Source organism: Carcharodon carcharias, chromosome 22, assembly GCF_017639515.1.
Source record: "Carcharodon carcharias isolate sCarCar2 chromosome 22, sCarCar2.pri, whole genome shotgun sequence".
Lineage (NCBI taxonomy): Eukaryota > Metazoa > Chordata > Chondrichthyes > Lamniformes > Lamnidae > Carcharodon > Carcharodon carcharias.
In genome coordinates this window covers 18125160-18145884 of record NC_054488.1, presented here as the reverse complement: position 1 = coordinate 18145884, position 20725 = coordinate 18125160, and the positions used below count along the sequence as shown (strand labels likewise).

General features: G+C 39.4%; 1 protein-coding gene across 4 annotated transcripts in view; it reads right to left on the bottom strand.

Annotated features, from left to right (window-relative positions):
- LOC121293611 (myosin phosphatase Rho interacting protein) overlaps positions 1–20725 on the bottom strand; it is a 415475-nt gene that overhangs the window by 296503 nt on the left and 98247 nt on the right. The gene's annotated exons all lie outside the window — the stretch shown is intronic.

Sequence of the window (20725 nt, the reverse complement as noted above, 5' to 3'; positions counted from 1 at the left end):
ATTCAGGCTATTATAATTTTAAACAAAAACTTCTACTACCTGACCAAAATTTCAGAATGACAGCAAACAGCTTAGTTATTTAATAGTTACTTTAATAACATTGATACTTTTCAACATCATGCAGAAAGTCATGGGTTGACTTTTAGTGCATTGAAGACTTCTTTGCTAATAACTGTCCTTCAATTTTTTTATTTCATGAGATGTGGGCATCACTGGCTGGGCCAGCATTTATTGCCAATCCTTATTTGCCCTTAAGGTGGTGGTGCACCACCTTCTTGAACTGCTGCAATCCATGTGTCATAGAAGCACCCAGTGGGAGGTAGTTCCAAGATTTTGACCCACTGACAATGAAGGAATGGTGATATAGTTCCAAGTCAGGATGGTGAGTGACTTGGAGGGGAACTTCAGATGGTGCTCCCATTCATCTGCTGCCCTTGTTCTTCTTGGTGGTAGTGGTCGTGGGTTTGGAAGATGTTGTCAAAGGAGTTAATTATTAATTTGTTATTCTTCATTTGCTCAACTCCTCAAGGCCACAACAATTATATATGTAGTTTATGAACATAATCTTGCAAACTCTCACTGCGCTGTAAATTTTTTGGAAGATTTCCTGTAGATAAATACATAGGATTATTTATGTCATAAAGAAAAGATACTCAAAGAGATCAGAAGGATACAGAAATTGGTCCTGTGCCATTTCACTTTGATGAACTAAGTTTGTAGATTTTCAGGTTTCTGTTAAGGTAGTCATATCAATTAGCCATCTGCTATCTGTAACAGTAACTTAAACATTCACAAACAGTTGAACGATTAGTCTTTTACAGGCTTTTCAGATATGCCGGAATAGCACTTTTTAAAACACCCCTTTGTCTCTGTCACACAGGTTCTGTAAGCTAACCAATAACAGAAAAAACACAATAGTCATCTAAAAAGAAACCCCAGCTCTCCCTTCCTGGTTAGTTAACTGATTTACCAGTTGACTGGGCAATTAACATACAGGAGTATTCTATACCATGCAAAGGCAGGGTACTCAGGGAGATGGAAGAAAAATGGCAGGCAGTGCTTTCAAAATAATTGAACAACAAGAAAGCAATTTGTATTTCTCTCCATGAACATGACATCAAATTATATAAATATGACATCTAGACTAAGTGTCTCCTACATAGTAAATTGGTACCAGCTCCATGTAAAATGCATTGTTTATGGCTATTAAAAGTTATCTGGAGGTAAAAGTGCATATAAGGCTGGTTTAAGCAGCACATGCTGGTACTTAAGTGACTTTGATACAATAAATTATATTATAATCTGGGGTCATGTGCAAAATCATCTTCTCACCATAGCTCTTTTTGTACCCCATTCTGCTCTATAAAAACAGTACTAAATAAAAATGAACAACATAAAGCCCTGCACTTTAAGAAAATTACAATCATACATGCCTTAGCAGACTTGACATTGCAAAAACTCTCTGAAATAGACTCTTGGACTGCACAGAAGAATCAAAAATAACTTGCTGCAGAATTTTCATGCTAGTCTACAGGGCTAGTAAACTATTTGAAGCTATTGCTTCCCCTCAGGTCAAAAACCAGTTATTTGGTTTTTGGTCTATAATTTTATTTGTTAGATTCTAAATTTAAATGAACTTTAGTTTAAAAATAAGGATGAACAAAACAAATCAAAGAACACATGATGCATACTTCTGCCAAGCTGCCAATATTTCTATACTGCAGGCCTATTTGCAATGGTCAATTTAAGTTAGTAACAGGTAAGAAAATACAAAGACAGTCAAAACCACAAACCTTTGGTGTCATTCTTAATGTAAAAGTAAATGCATTGGTGCAAGCCAGAAGCAAATCTGGTTTTGTTGCAGCGAGAACAACTGGCAAAGAGCAAGCTTAGACAGCAGCTTTTAAAAAAAAACTTTTACTTCCGGACCTATCTAGTGTTTATTTTGTCGGTAAGGTTTGTTACCCTCGATTTGTTCTAGTTTGTGGAATCCATACAGTTCATGCAATACAAATCTAGCTTTGAGATAGAGGGGGGAGGAAGGAATTGGGGAAGGAAGGAATATGCTAGTAGCTTTGCATTTCTGTTGGGGTTACAAATCAACATAAGATGTGCTTTCTCATTTTCCTCTCACACTAGCCTATCCATGCCTTTAAAATCACCTCAGCCATCCTGTTCTTCCGTTCTGTATGTCTTTACACTGCCTACCAAGGTGATATCAACAAACAGCTCTCTATTCAGACAATTTGTCAGTCAATTGGCACATTAACTCCATTTCGGTGACTGGAGGGTATTCGTTTCTTCCACCAACCTACAACTCTGCCCAGTCTTTTCCCTCGAGCACTACATTGGTTTATCTTTCAATGATCTGCTCAGAAGGGTAGCCACATGAACCCACCTTTGCTACTAACAGATGCTGTGCAATTGCAATACTTTTTGTTTGTTTCAAATTTCAAACAGATTACAGTTTTTAAGTGTTCTACTTCCTTCATATCATATATTTCTAGTGTTAGGAAATAGATATACTTTAAGTAGGTTATATTTGTATTTGTGGGTGTAAGGAATAAGTTCTAGCTTTAAAGTTTAAGTTTGATTTATATTTCTGTTATGCGTGTGTTAAGGTCAAGTTGAGCTTCAGTTTCACTTTAAAAGGTGCCTGCATTTCTAATGAGTTTTAAGACTCCTAAAGAGAAGTTAAGCAAACAAGGGTAGAATAAACTGTGCTGCTGCCTTGCAACAGGGGTCCAGAGGCAGGCCCCACCCCAAACCCCATACAGACGCACAAAAACTAAAGAAACAGCTGCTTTGAATTAAGTTTGAAGACAGCTGCTAAGCAATCGAAACCTAGAAGGGACAGATAGCCAGTCCCAAGCTAAAGTTGGTTGAAAGTAGCTGCCAGAGAGAGACTGAAGCAAAAAGAACAGACAGCAAGTCCCAAGCTAAAGAACATCCCCAAATCCAGAGGAGTGAAACGGGAGAAAGTCCCAAGCAGACATTTTAGTCAAAGGAAGGACAGGAGCCTGGAAAAGTGAAGTCAAGAGTGAGGAGCAGAGAAAGGCTCCAAGCTTAAAAAGGCGAATTCTGCAGGAAGCAGATTTAAAGTGATATAAAGGCTAGTGAGAGGCCAGAAGGTCCAAAGAGACAGCTACGGGTCTAACTTTTTGTTACGGGCAGTGGTGTACTGCCGACAGCAGAGTTGGTGAGAGTGTACATGGAAGACAGCTTGAATGCATGTAATGACCCAGGAAGAGGAACATTGGAAGGAAAGCTCAAAACCCTGGAGTGAACCCTTGCGAAGGTGTCTGGGAGAAAGTGTCAGTTTGGAAGAATATTCCAAAATGAGTTCTTGGAGAGTGGAGATTGGAAACCCTCAAGTGAAAGACTGTGTTCAGTGAGACTGGTTGGGTGACAGGGTTCAGGGGAAGGAAGAGAGAATTGCGTAGAGATCCATAGCATCTGGTTGAGGTGGCATCTGTCACTTGGTTTCAGAGTGTGCTGTGACTGACCAAAAGGTCCCCTATTGGATTGTGTACTTATTGGTAACAGAGTATAAGATAGCTTTTGCAATTTGTGTTATCCTTACAAATCTGTATATATCTGTAAAGGTATAGTTGTATATTGTAAAATAGTTCATCTTTTCTTGTTAAATAAATGTTTTATTCTTCTGTTAAAAGTTCATTAGCTGACTTCGGTGACTGTTCAGTAGCCACTCTCCACGTATCTAAACAAGCAAATTAAAAGTTAAGATCTATCAAGCCAGGTTCCACCCTGGGATCAGACTTGCCCAGTAGTAACATCAGCTGGGATCATAACACTAGCTCAAGCATTAATCTGTTTCTTTCCTTTGTGAACAGCAACTGACACATCCCTGCGTTTTGTATATTGCAGTCAATGGATCACATGGCCCGAAACTACTTCAGTATTGGCAACAACTGCAAAGACCCTCAGCTAGAACCTGCAATATCAACTACAAAGGTGTGAATGCAACTAACTAAATTCAATACTCTGCAAATGGGTTTCCACTGCACAGAGGGAATATTTGTCCACCAAATATACCCTCTTATCTCAGAAATATTTCTCTCAGCTAGTACACACTGATTTGTAACCAAGATAATTGTTATTAAATGTTATCAGTAAATTCAGAGTTTCCTATTTAAATATTAGAGTGGCTTCGAAATGAGAATCAAAAATATGGTCTGAAGCGCGGATAAACATTTTGTTGATGCAAGTGTCTAATTATGGGATTTGACTTCTGAGCTCCAAAATGTAGCCTTCTGAACAAGCATTTACCATTACCAAGTTAAATACTCACAGCATACAATCCCTTTAACGTAAGTGCATTAATTCAGCCCTTCCCCAGTAGTTGCTGTCGATCTGTGCAGGTCACAGATTAGGAGAACCCCAACCCCCCAGTACCAGGCCTTTGCAGGCAAATGCTCAGCCTTCTGCAATTGGCAAAGAAAACAATGGCAACAGGTTTCTGTAACAGACATCACTTAGATTTCAGGGTGGGCTGCACCCATCTGTAGTCACATCAACTTGCATTATTTTTGGTTTCAGCACTACAACCAATGTAGGCCAACATAGTTTCACTTTTTATTATTTAATTTCTATCAATATAAAGCAATCGCTTGAGCTGTACAATTAAAGAAGTGATGGGTAATTAAATACTTGATGCATTAAATCTTCACAAATATTGGATGTCTTTCTAGATAAAGAAACTCACCAATTCACCTATTAAAAATGAATGAGAGTGTAAAGTTGATCATACAATTTACTGTGTATATAGCCCCTGGTTTGGCTGCACCTGAAAATTAAAATTCTCTGTAAATGTTGCTGTTTTCCATTGTATATTTAAAACAAACCAATCTATTGATTTGTGGCTGGTATCATCTCACTAGTGTTCACCAGTCTGCTTTCTGAAAAGGTAGGAGAAACACAAGATTACAATATCACTGCTATGAACACTAGGCCAAGTTATCATAGGACCAGGCAATAAGTAGTAAAGGACAAGTTCATTTACAGGAGAGACTGGTGAAAGAATATCCAAGCGCATACCCAAAATAGAAAATAGCCATTCCTTCCTGAATGAATTTCTTATTTTACAATAATGGCCTCAAAAATATTGTGGAAGTGACAGCATATGAGGTACAACTGGTGATTTTTAGTTCAATATTTACTTAACTGCAAAACATCTGATCCCAAACAGACCCACAAAGATGATAACAGTTATATTCAGCAGTTGCACATTGCTACTCCTGGTCAGAATGAAAGTGATTGAATAATTCCTCTGTCAATCACACCTGAAAGACCATACTGTTGTAAGTAATAGGAACTGAATACGCACACAACTGACAACTATTCTCCACTTGCTGCATTTTGTTGGGAGACATTGCTGTAGCTTGGTGTTCTGTTTACTATGGTTTATAATGACGCTTCTTAAATGGAGTAAACTGTAGTGTATTGTGTGGTGGGGGTAAAAAAGGCCAATAGATCCAACAATATGCTGACTGTCATGACATGCAAAGCTTTTTTGAACCCACCAGGGCCACCTGTAGGCCAAGGTCAAATGTAAAAAGTCCCTTTGGCTCACAGGATGGTGTCTCTCTCATGGATGGTGTCTCTCTCATGGATGATATCATCCGTCAATGTTGGAAAGAACATTCCGAACATCTCCTCACCCGTGAATCCACAGTGGCAACTGGTATTCTGGAGAGTGTCCCCCAGTACCTTGTGGTAGAATCCATGGGTGAACCACTATCGATGGGAGAGCTGTAACAAGCAATCAAATGGATTAACAAAGCCTGGAGTCCCAATGGCATTCCAACAGAGGTCTTCAGAGCTGGCATATTTTTGGTTCATGATATGACTACAACTGGCCTGAGTGGGAGATCTGAAACAGGTGCCTTCAAAATCCAGATCGGGATCAAGCAAAACTTTGTGATAGCACCATACTAATTAAAATCTACCTCAGTGACTATTCACCGCTGGTGTCAATATTAAATGCATTCTAGATGGAGAACTCTTTAGTCTCAGTCACCTTAGTGCCAAAACTAAACTGGCCAGTATGTACCTGCATGGCTACAGCCTAAATAGCCAAGTGGTTATGGTACTGGGTTTGTAACCCCAAGATCAAGAGTTCAAATCTCACAATGGCAAACTATGAAACAATGTAACTTCATCTAAAACAGATGGAAACGGGTTTGTACTCAAAAGAGTTACAATTTGCAGATGACTGCAGTGCCATCTTTGCAAATAACATAACTAGGAAGTAGAAAGGGCTTTAAACTAAACAAGAGGAATGAGGGATCAAGCTTGGGCAGAGGTAGCAATTCAAGGTGTAGAGTCAAGACAGGAGAGCAAAAGCAGTATTATGGGAAATGGGGGTCAGAGAATGGCAGGAAGGGACATGAGAAAAAAAGCTAAGAATATATCAACACTCAAGACCAGATATTACAAAGGTAACAAAAATACAAGACTGAAGGCTCTCTATTTGAATGCGCGCAGCATTCATAACAAAGTGAACTGATGGCCCACACTGAAGTAAATAAATATGATCTGATGCCAATTACGGAGACGTGGCTGCAGGACAACAAAGATTGGGTCCTTAATATTGAGGGGTACATGACATTCAAGAAGAATAGGAAGCTAGGTAAAGGTGGAAGGGTAGCACTATTAATCAAAGAGAGCATTGGTTCAATAGTTAGAGATGACCTTGGTTCAGGGGATCAGGATGTAGTCGGTTTGGGTGGAGATGAGGAATAAAAGGGAGGAAAAGTCATTTGTGGGATGGTCTATAGGCCCCCTAACAGTAGCCACAGTGCAGGACAAAGTATTCAAGAAAAAATGTTGTGTGCTTGCAATAAAGAGGCGGCAATAATCATGGGTGATTTTAATCTACACAAACTGGAAAAATCAGATTGGCAGTAGTAGCCTGGATGAGGAGCTCTTAGAATGCTTTCGAGATGGCTTCTTAGAGCAACATGTCTGGAACCAACCAGAGAGCAGGTTATATTAGACTTGGCATTGTGTATCATGACAGGATTAATTAATGGCCTGAGTGTAAAGGCATCCCTAGGTATCAGCAACCATAGTATGATTGAATTTTACATCCAGTTTGAAAGGGAGAACAGTGGGACTAAGACTAGTATATTAAACTTAAACAAGGGTAACTATGTGAGAATAAAAGTTGAGCTAGCTGAATTGAACTGGGAAACCAAGCTAGAGGATGGATCAATAGAGAAGCAGTGGCAAACATTTAAGGGGGTGTTTCAGAGTATTCAGAATAAGTACATTCCTATCATAAAGGAAAATTCTAAAGGGAAGATCCATCTTCCATGGTTAACTAAAGAAGCATCAAACTTAAGGAAAAAGCATACAACTCCGCAGAGATGAGTAGCAGGACAGATGTTTGGACAGAATATTAAGAATGGCAGAGAATGACGACAAGGTTAATGAGGAGAAAGAAATTAGAGTATGAGAGGAAGCTAGCTAGAAATGTAAAAATGGATATCAAGAGTTTCTACAGGTATTTAAAAAGGGAAAGAGCAAGTAAATTGAGAGTGTTGGTCCCCTAGAGTGACAGTGGGAAGTTAATAGTAGATAATAAGGAAATGGCGGAATAAATGAATAAATATTTTGCTTCAGCATTCACTATGTAGAGGATACAAAAGACATGCCAGTAATAGCTGCAAATCAGGAGGTGAAACGGAGAGGGGAACTTGGTGAAATTGAAATCACTAGTGAAACGGTACTCAGCAAACTGGCAAGTCTCCGGGTCCCAATGGATTACATCCTAGGGTCTTAAAAGAGGTGGCTACTGAGGTAGTCAATACGCTGGTGTTAATTTTCAAAATTCGCTAGATTCTGGAAAGGTTCCATCAGGCTGGAAAGTAGCAAATATAACCCCTCTATTCGAGAAGGGAGGAATGCAGAAAACAGGAAATTATGAGCCAATTAGCTTGACATCTGGTGTGGGAAAGTTGTTAGAATCGATCATTAAGGAGGTTATAGCTGGACACTTAGAAGAGCTCAAAGCAATCAGAAAGAGTAAGTATGGTTTTGTGAAAGGAAAATCATGTTTAATCAATTTATTGGAATTCTTTGAAGGAGTAACATGTGCAGTGGATAAAGGGGAGCCTGTAAACATATTGTACTTGGATTTCCAGAAGGCATTTGATAAGGTGCCACATCAAAAGGTTATTACAGGAAATAAAAGTGCATGGTGTAGGGGGTAACATATTAGCATGGATAGAAGATTGACTGGCTGGCAGAAAGCAGAGAGTATGCATAAATGGGTCTTTTTTGGTTTGGCAGGATGTGATGAGTGGAGTCCCACAGGGGGCTGTGCTGGGGCCTCAATTTTTTACGATTTACATCAATGACTTAGATGAGGGGAGTGAAGAAATGGTAGCTAAATTTGCAGATGACACAAAGCTAGGCAGGAAACTATGTTGTGAAGAGGGCACGAGGAGGTTGCAGATGGATATAGATATAGAGAGTGAGTGGGCAAAGATCTGGCAAATGGAGTTTCGTGTGAGAAAATGTGAAGTTGTTCACTTTGGCAGAAAGAACAAAAAAGCAGAATATTACTTAAATGAAGAACGACTGCATAATTCTGAGGTGCAGAGGGATCTAGGTGTTCTAATACACGAGTCACAAGAAGTTAGTATACAGGTATAGCAAGTAATTAAGAAGGCTAGTGAGAGGGATTGAACATAAAAGTAAGGGTGTTGTGCTTCAGTTATACAGGTCATTGGTGAGACCACACCTTGAATACTGTGTGTAGTTTTGATCTCCTTATTTAAGGAAGGATGTAAATGCATTGGAGATGGTTCAAAGGAGGTTTACTAGATTGATGTCTGGATTGAGTGGGTTGTCTAATGAGGAAAGGTTTCTCAGTCTGGGCCTGTTTCCACTGGAGTTTAGAAGAGTGAGGGGTGATTTGATTGAAGTATACAAGACCTTGAGTGGCCTTGACACAGTGGACGTCAAAAGGATGTTTTCTCTTGTGGATGAGTCCAGAACTAGGGGGCACAGTTTTAAAATTAGGGGTCGCCCTTTTTGGGCAGAGGTGAGGGGAAATCCCACCCACCCCAGAGGGTTGTGCAAATTTGGACCTCTCTTCCTCAGATGGTGGAAGCAGGGTCATTGAATATTTTTAAGGCAGAGGTAGATCGATTCTTTTTAGATAAAAAGGGAGACAAAAGAAAATAGGTAACTATAGGCCAGTTAGCTTAACACCTGTCATTGGGAAAATGTTGGAGTCTATTATAAAGGATGTAATAGCAGAGCATTTAGAAATGCATAATCTAATCAAACAGAGTCAGCACGGCTTCATGAAGGGGAAATCATGTCTGACAAATTAATTAGAATTCTTTGAGGAGTAACAAGCACAATAGGTAAAGGGGAACCAGTAAATGTAATATATTTGGATTTCCAAAAGGCATTCAATAAGGTACCATGCATAAGGCTACTGCATAAGATAAGAGTCCATGGTGTTGGGGGTAGTATATTAGCATGGATAGAGGACTGGCTAACTAATAGAAGACAGAGTTGGATACAGGAGGCATTTTAAGGATGGTAAACTGTAACTAGTGGAGTGCCACATGGATCAGTGCCGGGGCCACTATTATTTACAATATACATTAATGACTTGGATGAGGGAAATTAACGAACTATCACCAAGTTTGTGGATGACACAAAAATAGGTGGGAAGGCAAGCGGTGAGGATGACACCAAGAATCTACACAGGAATATAGGCAGGTTAAGTGAATGGGCAAAAACTTGGCAGATGCAATATAATGTGGGAAAGTGAGAGGTTATGCACTTTAGCAGGAAGAACAGAGGAGCTGAATATTATCTAAATAGAGAAAGACTGAAGAAAGCTGCAGAATGGAGGCATTTGGGGGTCCTCAAGCATGAATCCCAAAAAGCTAGCATACAAGTTCAGCAGGAATAGGTAAGGCAAATGGAAGTTGGCCTTTATTTTAAAGGGGACGGAGTATAAAAATAGGGAAGTCAAGCTAAAACTATATAAGGAACTAGTTAGGCCACACTTAGAATGCTGTGAACAGTTTTGGTCCCCTTATCGAAGGAAAGATATACTGGCATTGGAGACAGTCCAGAGAAAGTGCACTAGGTTGACCGGAGATGGAGGGATTTTCTTATGAGGAAAGATGGAGTCAGTTGGGCCTGTACTCATAGGAGTTAAGAAGAATGAGAGGCAAGCTCATTGAAACATTTAATATTCTTAGGGGGCTTGACAGGGTAGATTTCCCTTTGTGGGAGAGTCCAGGGCCAGAGGCATAATCTCAGAGTAAGGGGGAGCCCATTTAAAACAGGAGAAATTGAGGGTAGTCAATCTGCGGAATTCTTTACCGAAGAGGGCTGTAGAGGCTGGGTTGTTAAATATATTCAAGGCTGAGATAGACAGATTTTTAAATCAGTAAGGGAATCAATGGTTATGGGGAAAAGGCAGGAAAATGAAGTTGAGGATTATTAGATCAGCCATGATCTCATTGAATGGTGGAGCAGACTCGATGGGCAGAATGGCCTACTTCTGCTCCTACGTCTTATGGTTGTATAGCAAGGGAATCAAAGGTTATCGGAGTTAGATGGCAATGTGGAAATTGAAACACAAGGTGATGAGCAATGATCTTATTGAATGGTGGAGCAGGCTCGAGGGGCTGAACGGTCTACTCCTGTTCCTATTTCTTATGTTCTTATGTTACGCATGCTGCACCAGATTTGCAAGCCACTATCGATCTTGTCGAATCTGCATAAAAGAAACTTGGCCTGTCCTTGAATGTTCCCAAAACATTCATATCAATCCATACCTGATCAGCCAAATATTCCACCTCCATGGCTGAAAAAGACACTTTGGAACATGATGAGCACTTCCCATACCTTGGCAGCCATCTCCCTCCACCAGCGACAAGAAATCCAACACTAAATCAGCTGCATCAGCTCAGCCTTCTACAAACTATGGCAGGGATTGTTTTACAACAAAGACCTCCACAAGTCAACAAAAGTCCTACTGTACAGAGCAGTTGTTGTCATGTTCCTGTACTGTAGGGAGGCCTGGGCTATGTATCGTTGGCACGCAAGAACGCTAAAGAAATTCCATCAGCAATGCTTCCACCGCATCCTCCAGATTCAAGGGAGGACCGCCAAATATATATCGTGTGCCCTTCTTGAAACCAGCTCCACAAGTATTCAGGCAAACTCCCACAAAATCAACTTCAGTGGATTGGACACTGCGTCTAGATGGCCAAAAACATGTGCCCCCCCCACCCCCAATCGGTTCCTGTTTTCACACAAACAGCCAATATTCCAGGTGAGGACAATGAAAACACTTCAAAGACACTCTGAAGTTCTCCTTAAAGCACGACAGCATTGATATTAATGACTGTGAGAAGCTTGCACCAATCATGCATTGATAACTTTTCCATCAAGCTGCATTATGGCTTGAGTCACAAGGTCTTAAATGACGAGGCAAAGTGGCAGCAGAGAAGGAAAGAAAAGGAAACAAATCCTGTACTTTGAATCCCACTACCTCATGGGACGTCCTGTCCCATGTGCCCAAAGATCTGCAGGTCAAGAATTGGCCTATTCAGAGTCACATGAAGATCAATGGCAGAAACGTGCAACCCTGAGTAGGTGTTATCCTCAAAGCAAAGGAGGGACAGCTGACAATGACACACCATTTAATTATTCTATTTGTTAAGCAATAGACTGTTTGCTGTTAGTTCTGTTATAAGACCCAACCATCTCCAAGTCATTGACTGACACAGTAGCATCAATAGCAACCTTTCATCTGCAGCAGCTGACAATATATTCTATTAGATTTGCCCAAGATTTGTTATTCTACAATGACAGAATACTCAATATATAAAAAGTTTGCCTGTATCTCTTTAGCCACAAACATAACCAAACAAAAACCAAAAGTCCACCCAATGGGAAATAATCCAGTAATATCAATTATACTAACTTATCATCTGTTGCAGATATTGACTGATCCGTTATGCATTGCAAAGGTTTTTGGTTTTATTTCAGAGTCCAGTCTTAATGAGTTACGTTAAGATAGAGAGGGTGGGCTGTGCTCTGTTAGTCCATTACTCTAACTGTGAATCTTTTCATAACAAATATAAAGCAACTGATGCAACTGAGCTCTTCAAGAAAATAAAACAAACATCTTTGGTGTTAGTTATGCATTCGTTCAGCCACTTGCTGTTATGTTAAATAAAGTTCCACTATCTGAGACTTCCAGCAACGTCCATTCTCAGAAGACATTTAAAACTCAAATGTTTTGGTGGCATATAATACACATGGGATGACGTTCATTTTCAATGCAAACAGAAATATGAGAGCAATTTCTAAACTGAATTTTTACAAAGGAAGTATTGCTTCAATTTTAATGTCACAAACTTGTGCAGAACTGAACTTTTCATTGCATTGTACCAAAAGAAAATAATTAGGACACTATTTCCTTTGGAAGTAATATGCCTTTAGGCAATCTAAGTAATGTAAACAATTAAATTACACTGTCAACAATAAGCTTGGCACAAAAAGCAAAGGAAATATTCCTCAATGCTGAATTCATCAACCAGTAGTTTTATTTTGTGATGGGAAAGGAATCATACGCACAGTGTCTGAATTAGTTAAGATAGCATAATCATTCTATCTTCAAAAAACTGTTAAATCAAGTAAAAACAGAAAATGCTGGGAATACTCAGCAGGTCAGGCAGCATCTGTGGAGAGAGAAACTGTGTTAACATTCTGATGAATGGTCGTTGACCTGAAATGTTCTGATGAAAGGTGAAGTGTTAACTGTTTCTTTCTCTCCATAGATACTGCCCGACTTTCAGCAGTTTTGATTTTATTTCAGGTTTCCAGCATCCACAGTATTGTATTTTTGTTAAAGCAAGTAAACCAAATTAATTCTTATCGGCTTTATACTTTCAATTTGTTATCAAATGCATATTGCAATTCTCAACACAACTGGTGAACTTTTGATTTTTTTTATATGTAAAGTGGCTAGAAAAGAGAGAAATCATTGCCACAGAAGGCTGTGGAGGCCAGGTCATTGAGTGTATTTAAGACCGAGATAGATAGGCTCTTGATTGGTATGGGGATCAAAGGTTACGGGGAGAAGGCGGGAGAATGGGGTTGAGAAACTTATCAGCCATGATTGAATGGCGGAGCAGACTCGATGGGCCAAATGGCCTAATTTCTGCTCCTATGTCTTATGGTCTTAAATCTTTGCACAAAAGGAAAACAACAGTATTTACACGGCTAGTCCAATTCAGTTTCTGGCCAATGGTAACCCCCAGGATGTTGACAGTGGGGGATTCAGTGATGGTCATGCTATTGAATGTCATGGGGCAATGGTTATGTTCTCTCTTGTTGGAGATGGTCATTGCCTGGCACTTGTGTGGCACATAATACTTGCCACTTGTCAGCCCAAGCCGAGATATTGTCCAGGTTTTGATTCATTTGGGCATGGACTGCTTCAGTTACAAGTGGTGCTGAACATCACTCAGTGAACATCTCCACTTCTGACCTTATGGTGGAAGGAAGGTCATTGATGAAGCAGCTGGAGATGGTTGGGCCGAGGACACTACCCTGAAGGACTCCTGCAGTGATTGATATTATGTCTTTTATGACCTCTGGATATTCCACAGCCCTTTACAGCCAATTGAGTACCATTTATGAATAGCCACAATTGTAATGTAGGAAATGCAGCAGCCACTTAGCCCACAGCAAGCTCCGAGAAACAGCAATGAGATAATGATCAGTTTTAATGACATTGGTTGAGGGAAAAATGTTAGGCAGGACACCAGGGAGAATTCCTCTGTTCTTTGAATCTTACCTTGGGATATTTTACGACCAAGCACGAAGGCAGGCTAGGCATAAGTTCATCATCTCATCCCAAAAAACCTCCCAAATTGCAGCACTCCATCAGCATTGCACTGAACTGCCAGCAGAGTCAGCAAAAGTCTGAAGTACTGGCATATTTTTAACAAAACCAGTTTTAAAGTACGTCTTTTAATGCAAACTTTTTCTCAAATAGTTTGAAAATCTGGCTGCTGAGGGATACTCCACATCACTAGCAATTTGAGTATCTGTGAAAAAAGACATTGAAGCTTTTCATCTTGCACTCATCACAACATTCGCAAGAATACCAAATGCAAAGGGAACACAATTTATACTTCATGAAGAGAGTGCTAATTGGTTGGCAAGTGGATTCTGATTTGTAGAGGCATTGCCATAGAGAATGTAACAGTTAGCTGATATCTGACAGTTAACTGCCAATCTTTGTTTAAATTCAAACCAAGCAGGTTGACTCGTTGGTCAAGGCATTGACCTGGGGAATGAACCAGAGAACGGCTGTCACCTATGTTGTTCAGTTGAAACAGGTGTAATAGGTGTACATGGTCTTTCTGTCTGCAAAGAACAGGACTCTGTGTATAACGTAGCAGCAACCCACAGCTGTAACTCAATGGCTGCAAAAGCAGTCTAGTCATCCGGAAGATATAAAGGACACTATATAAATGCATGTTCCTTTATTTCTCAATTTCATCCACCTTGCTCTAAAAAGGGTCTTCCTGCTCAATCTTTATGAAACTATAAAATATACTCACAATTCAAAATTGACTAAGGTAAACACGCCCAAAAATTCTGTGGAAAAGGTATTTTAACAGGCCACAAAATAAATTGGTCAGATCCTGCTTAACAGGTGATTTATTAAATCAAATGAGTGAATCTGAACCTTTTCTCCCAATAAATCGGTGAGGCAAAGAGTCTCCAACAGAGATCTCTGGAGCCCACCACAATCTAAAATTTAGTTTAAAAAAAAACATCCATTCACTGGTGGTTTTTGTCCCTAGCCATCTCACTCCAGGTAGCTACATTTTCTTTAATGTTTAATTTTTTTCACAAGCATCTTAGAAGTATTACATAATCTAAAACTTTGCACTCCAAATGAAGGTTAATTTGATTGCCTAACAGTCAGCAATTCCCTTTTTTTTCCTTCTAAATTGAACTACCATAGCTACACTGGTTATGCAAACGCATTTTCATGAAAACTGATTTTTATTTTATCAAGTGGCAGCAAAGCAATTTGGATAATAGTTAAAGGCTGTAGAGTCAGGCCAAGATTTTAAAACAACTAAGGCTGTGGAATTATAGGTTTTAGCTCGTTTTAAAAACAATAAAAATGTTTGGTCAATCTGATGATCTGCAACTTGTAACTAAATTATGCTTTCCAAATATATTCAGGTAAAGCAGGTTAGATTGTACACAGGTGGTTACTAAAAGCTTCACAACAGACTCCCATTTTCACTTCAAGTTAACCTAACCCAACATTATAATTGCAATTTTTTGATCAATTCAGTTAAAATTAATTTTACATTCAAAAATTACTTTTCTGGGCCAACACAAGATGGTTAGGAACACTTTTTTCTATGTTGGGCACCCAATATATCAAAATTCTTACAAGTCTGGTACGCGCACAATAATTTGTCGAAGCCATAGCTCCTTTAAAATTTGCAAGCTGGAACCTTCATTTACAGTTTAGTTTTGGGAAAAGGTTTTCTTTGCCTTTATCCATTTTCAAAAGCTGCTTTTACATTCAGCTTAGGGGCACGACTGCATTGTCAGAGTTACCAATTTTGTTGGGCTTGAATAGCTGGTAGCAATCCCAAAAGTAAACGTGCCTGATTCATCAGAGCCATAAGAACATAAGAACTCGGAGCATGAGTAGGCAATTCAGCCCCTCGAGCCTGCCCCACCATTCAATACCATCATGGCTGATCTCATTTTGGCCTCAACTCCAATTTCCTGCCCTCTCCCCATAACCCTTCAATCTGCTCCTAATTAAAAATCTGTTTATCTCCTCCTTAAATTTATCAGTGTACCAGCATCCACTGCACTCTGAGGTGGTGAATTCCACAGGTTCACGACCCTTTAAGAAAAGTAATTCCTCCTCATCTCTGATTTAAATCTACCACCCTTAGCCTAAAACCATGGCCTCTCATTCTAGATTGCCCCACAAGGGGAAACATCTGCTCCACATCTACTTTGCCTATCCCCTTTAGCATCTTATATACCTCAATTAGTTCTCTCCTCATCCTTCTAAACTCTAGCGAGTATAGGCCTAAACTGCTCAATCTCTCCTCATAAGACAAGCCCCACATCTCTGGAATCAATCTAGTGAACCTCCTCTGAACCACCTCCATTGCAACTACATCCTTCCTCAAGTAAGGGGACCAAAACCATGCACAGTACTCCTGGTGCAGTCTCACCAATGTCTTGTACAGTTGCAACAACACTTCCCTATTTTTATACTCTATTCCTTTAGCAATAAATGCCAAAATTCCATTTGCCTTCCTTATTACCACTGTACCTGCATACTAGCTTTCAGCGATTCATGCACGAGGACACCCAAATCCCTCTGCACTGAAACACTCTGAAGTTTCTCTCCATTTAAATAATAAGTCGCCTTTTTATTCTTCCGACCAAAATGGATAATCTCACACTTATCCACGTTAAACTCCGTCTGCAAAGTTTTGGCCCATTCACCTAACCTGCCCATGTCCATTTGTAAATTTCTTATTTCTTCATTGCAACTTACTTTCCCACCTATTTTGGTGTCATGTGCAAATTTAGCTATTGTACCTTCTATCCCTAAATCCATGTCATTAATATAGATTGTAAATAGTTGAGGCCCAAGGACTGAACCCTGTGGTACCCCGCTAGTTACAGCGTGCCATCCAGAAAAGGACCCATTTATCCCGACACTCTGCTTTGTTGGTTAGCCAATCCTCCATCCAAGCTAATATATTACTCCTAACCCCATGTGATCGTATCTTATGTATTAATTTTTTGTGTAGCACCTTATCAAAGGTCTTCTGGAAGTCCAGATATACTACATCTACAGGATCCCCATTATCTACTTTGCTGCCTGCTGCAAAGACCAGCTGCCTCAAAACCCAGTGAGAAACACAGATATGGAAAGATTACATTATGGTTGTCTCCAGGTACGAAGAAGTTCATGGTGGCAGTAACCGAAAGTTAAGCACCTCTCCAAGGACAAAGTAAAAACTGCTCAAACCAACCTGACAATAACTGCAATCACATAAATGTCACAAACAATTTAAAAGCTAAACTTGCCTATACATGATTTCAAACTGCAAATACATATTTCTGGAATACCTGGAGCTGAATTGAATCAGAGACTATTTATAAAACTAAACGAAGCTCCTGCTCAGTAATATCATAGTCACATAAAATGGATGTCTTGACAATGACATTTTATTTCAATAATGTTTAAGAATCAGGAGAGCAAAACAAAAACAAAACTGCCCACGTTGCTTAAGGAGAATTTAAGACAAGCACTGGTTGCCCTTCAAATATCACAATCCACACTACTGAATCATCGCATTTCCAAATTCTGTAAATTATATATTTACTAAATACCTGAGCAACCTACAGTAGAGATGATTCATTGCAATAGCTAAAGGTCCAGTGAGACAACGTGGGCAGACGTCATTCAAAATGAAACCTTTTAACAAGCTGGCTCTGATGAAGCACTGAAATCTAGTTTTCCTCCCCACCCATTCCCACGTTTTCTCATAAGTATTTGCGTAGATCTAATCAGGCTGATTTCAATATTTCTTGGGTTAGAATTGACTCCAATAAATAAGTAAACACCAATGACATTTACAACTGGCATAAAAGTCCTCCTCTGAGGAATCAAAATCCATGTTAGCTCAAAGATAAAAGCAAAATACTGCAGATGCTGGAAATCCGAAACAAAAACAGAAAATGCTGGAAAAACTCAGCAGATCTAACAGCTGAAAAAGCTGAGAGAAAAACAGAGTTAACGTTTCAAGTCCACATGACTCTTCTTCAGAGCTCTAAGGAAGAGTCATACGGACTCGAAACGTTAATGGATTTTCTCTCCACAGATGCTGTTAGACCTGCTGAGTTTTTCCAGCACTTTCTGTTTTTGTTCCACGTTAGCTAGGCCTACCTGACACCCAAACCAACATGCTGCCATATCCACCACCATATTTGAAAAATTGGCATCATTACATGGTAGTTGAAGTGTAACACAAATGTTGCAAGTGAAACATTTTGGTAGGAAGAACTGAGTGGCAATATGGACTAAATAGTACAATTTTTAAAGTATGTGTAGAGGGGCCTAAGAGTGTGTACAAGCACAAATCTTGACAGAACAAGTTGAGAAGGCCGCTTAAGAAAGCTTTTGGCTTTACTAGAGAAACAGTACAAAGGCAAGGAAGGTATATCACACCTTTATAAAATAGGAGTTTAAACTTTGGAGTACTGTGTTCAACTCTGCACATGACACTTTTAGGGAGGAAGTCAAGGCCTTGGAGAGGGTGCAGAAGAGATTTAATGGAATGATACAAGGGAATGGGGAGTTCAATTATGCAAAAAAAAATGGAGAAACTGGAGTTGTTTTCCTTGGAGCAAAGGCGGCTAACAGGAGATTAAGTGTTCAAAATCAAAATGCTACCCGACCTGCTGAGTATTTTGGCATTTCCAACCTTTCCTATTCTTTTACCTACTGTTTTATTTGTTCCGGGGGTGGGGGGAGAAGATTATGCAATAGACAAATTGCCTAGGTCAGAAGTATGTGCAAAAACTAGTGTCAGCCCACTGGCAGGAATACTTCAATGGAAGCAATAAGGCTTCACCTAAAGTCCCAAAGTGGAGCTCAAGTATAACTGTTCATTGAAGGCAACAATCAAACTCAGGCGGCTTGTGTGAAACCAGAGTTTGATTCTTCACTTAGTCTCTGTACCGTATATAATTCAGGTGTGAAGAGAAAGTAGACTCACTTTGTTCCAAATTAAAATTGTGTAATTAGGATGTACTACATCTTAGTGGTGTAAAACATCAGTTTAAAAAAAAATGAAAATAGCTTTGCAATGGTATAGTGCCATCAGAAATATACTGAGACATGGCTGCCTTATTGGAAAGCAATCACATGTTGTGCTGCATCAATTTACCTTCATCAATCAGTATGCAGTCTGCTGCAGTCAGTATTAACAGGTTGCGTGTGCAGATAAGCTGGAGGTGCTACAAGAAACAATTTTTTTAAAATCAGTGGTTAAAAAACCACTAAATTAGCAATTTAGAAACCACATATTTTCCAAACAAATATGAAATGGTCAAGCACGTATAATGATGTATATTACTTTCTTGCCTCATGCTATCCTTCTAAATGGATAACGGAATCAACATTTCCTTAAAGCAGAAAATTTAATAGCCTATGTTTAGTAGTTGTTAGCTGTTTTCAGTTCATGCTAAATGTCAAATACCAGTTGAATTTTTTTGATAAGGACTCATTTCCAAGGTGCTCAATTCAAAGTGATTTTCAGCCAAAACTAGTACTACATTATATCAAGGTGAAACAGTGTTGAGAGAACATAGAGAGTTCAAGCCAGGATTTGAGTACATAATCTAGACAATTGACATAAAATGTTAACCAGAGGCAATATCCCCTATTCAGATGGCTGTAAATGATTATGTGGCATTATGTGAAGAGGAGCAGGCAGTACTCTGATTCCTAGCCAACACTGCTCTCTCAAACAACACCACCAACAACATTTTAACTGGTCATTCATCTCATGTACTGTTGGTGTGGCCTTGTTGATCTTAAACTGCCTACAGAGTCTATATTTCGAAAACTAATTGATTTGATGTGAAGTATTTGGAGGCATCTCAAAGTCATTTCTTTTCTTCCCTTCATAACTTGGTATTTTGGATAGGATTGAAATAAAGAGGAAGTACATAAGCAGCAAACAGTGCTCAACATAGAAAGTCACCAAGTCCAGATGTGATGTGTCCCAAGTTGCTATGGAAAGTAAGGGTTGAAATTAGCAGAGGCTTTGGCCACATTTTTTCAATCCCTTTTGGGTATGGGGGTACTGTCAGAGGAATGGAAGTTAACAATTGTTACAGCACTGTTCAAAAAAGAGGATATATAAACCAAGCAGTTACAGGCCAATCCTCCTAGGAAACTTCTAGGAGACCATATCGCGAGAGAAAATTGTCTTTTGGAAAAATATGGGTCAATTAACAATCAGCGTGGACTTGATAAAGGCAAAGTGTATTAATTAGGAAATTTTCAGCTCTTCAATGAAATAACAAGAGGGTTGACAAAAGTAGTGCAGTTGATGTTGTGTATATGGATTTTCAGAAGGCATTTGATAAAGTGTCATATAATAATATAATAGGCTTGTTAGCAAAGTTAAACGCCATGGGATTAAAAGAACAGTAGCACCATGAATATGGAATTGTCCAAGAGACAGAAAGTGGGAGAGTAGTAGTAAATTGTTCATTATCAGCCCAAGATGAAGTATACATTTGCCCATGGCTCACAATTAGAACACCTGCTCTTTTCAGCTATTTAATAATGGCCTGGACTTGAATGTGGGGACATAATTTCAAAGTCTACAGGTGACAAAAAGCTTAGAAATCCAGTGAGGAAAACAGTAGCAGACTTCAGCTATAGACAGGCTGGTGAAATGGGCAGACACATTGCAGATAAAATATAACGCTGAGGATTTTGAAGTGAAGCAATTTGAAAGGAAAATAAAAGACGCAATATAAATTAAATCGAACAATTGTAGAGGGAGTGTGGGAACTAAGAACCCTGGGGGATTCACACACTGGAATTTTTGAAGTTGGC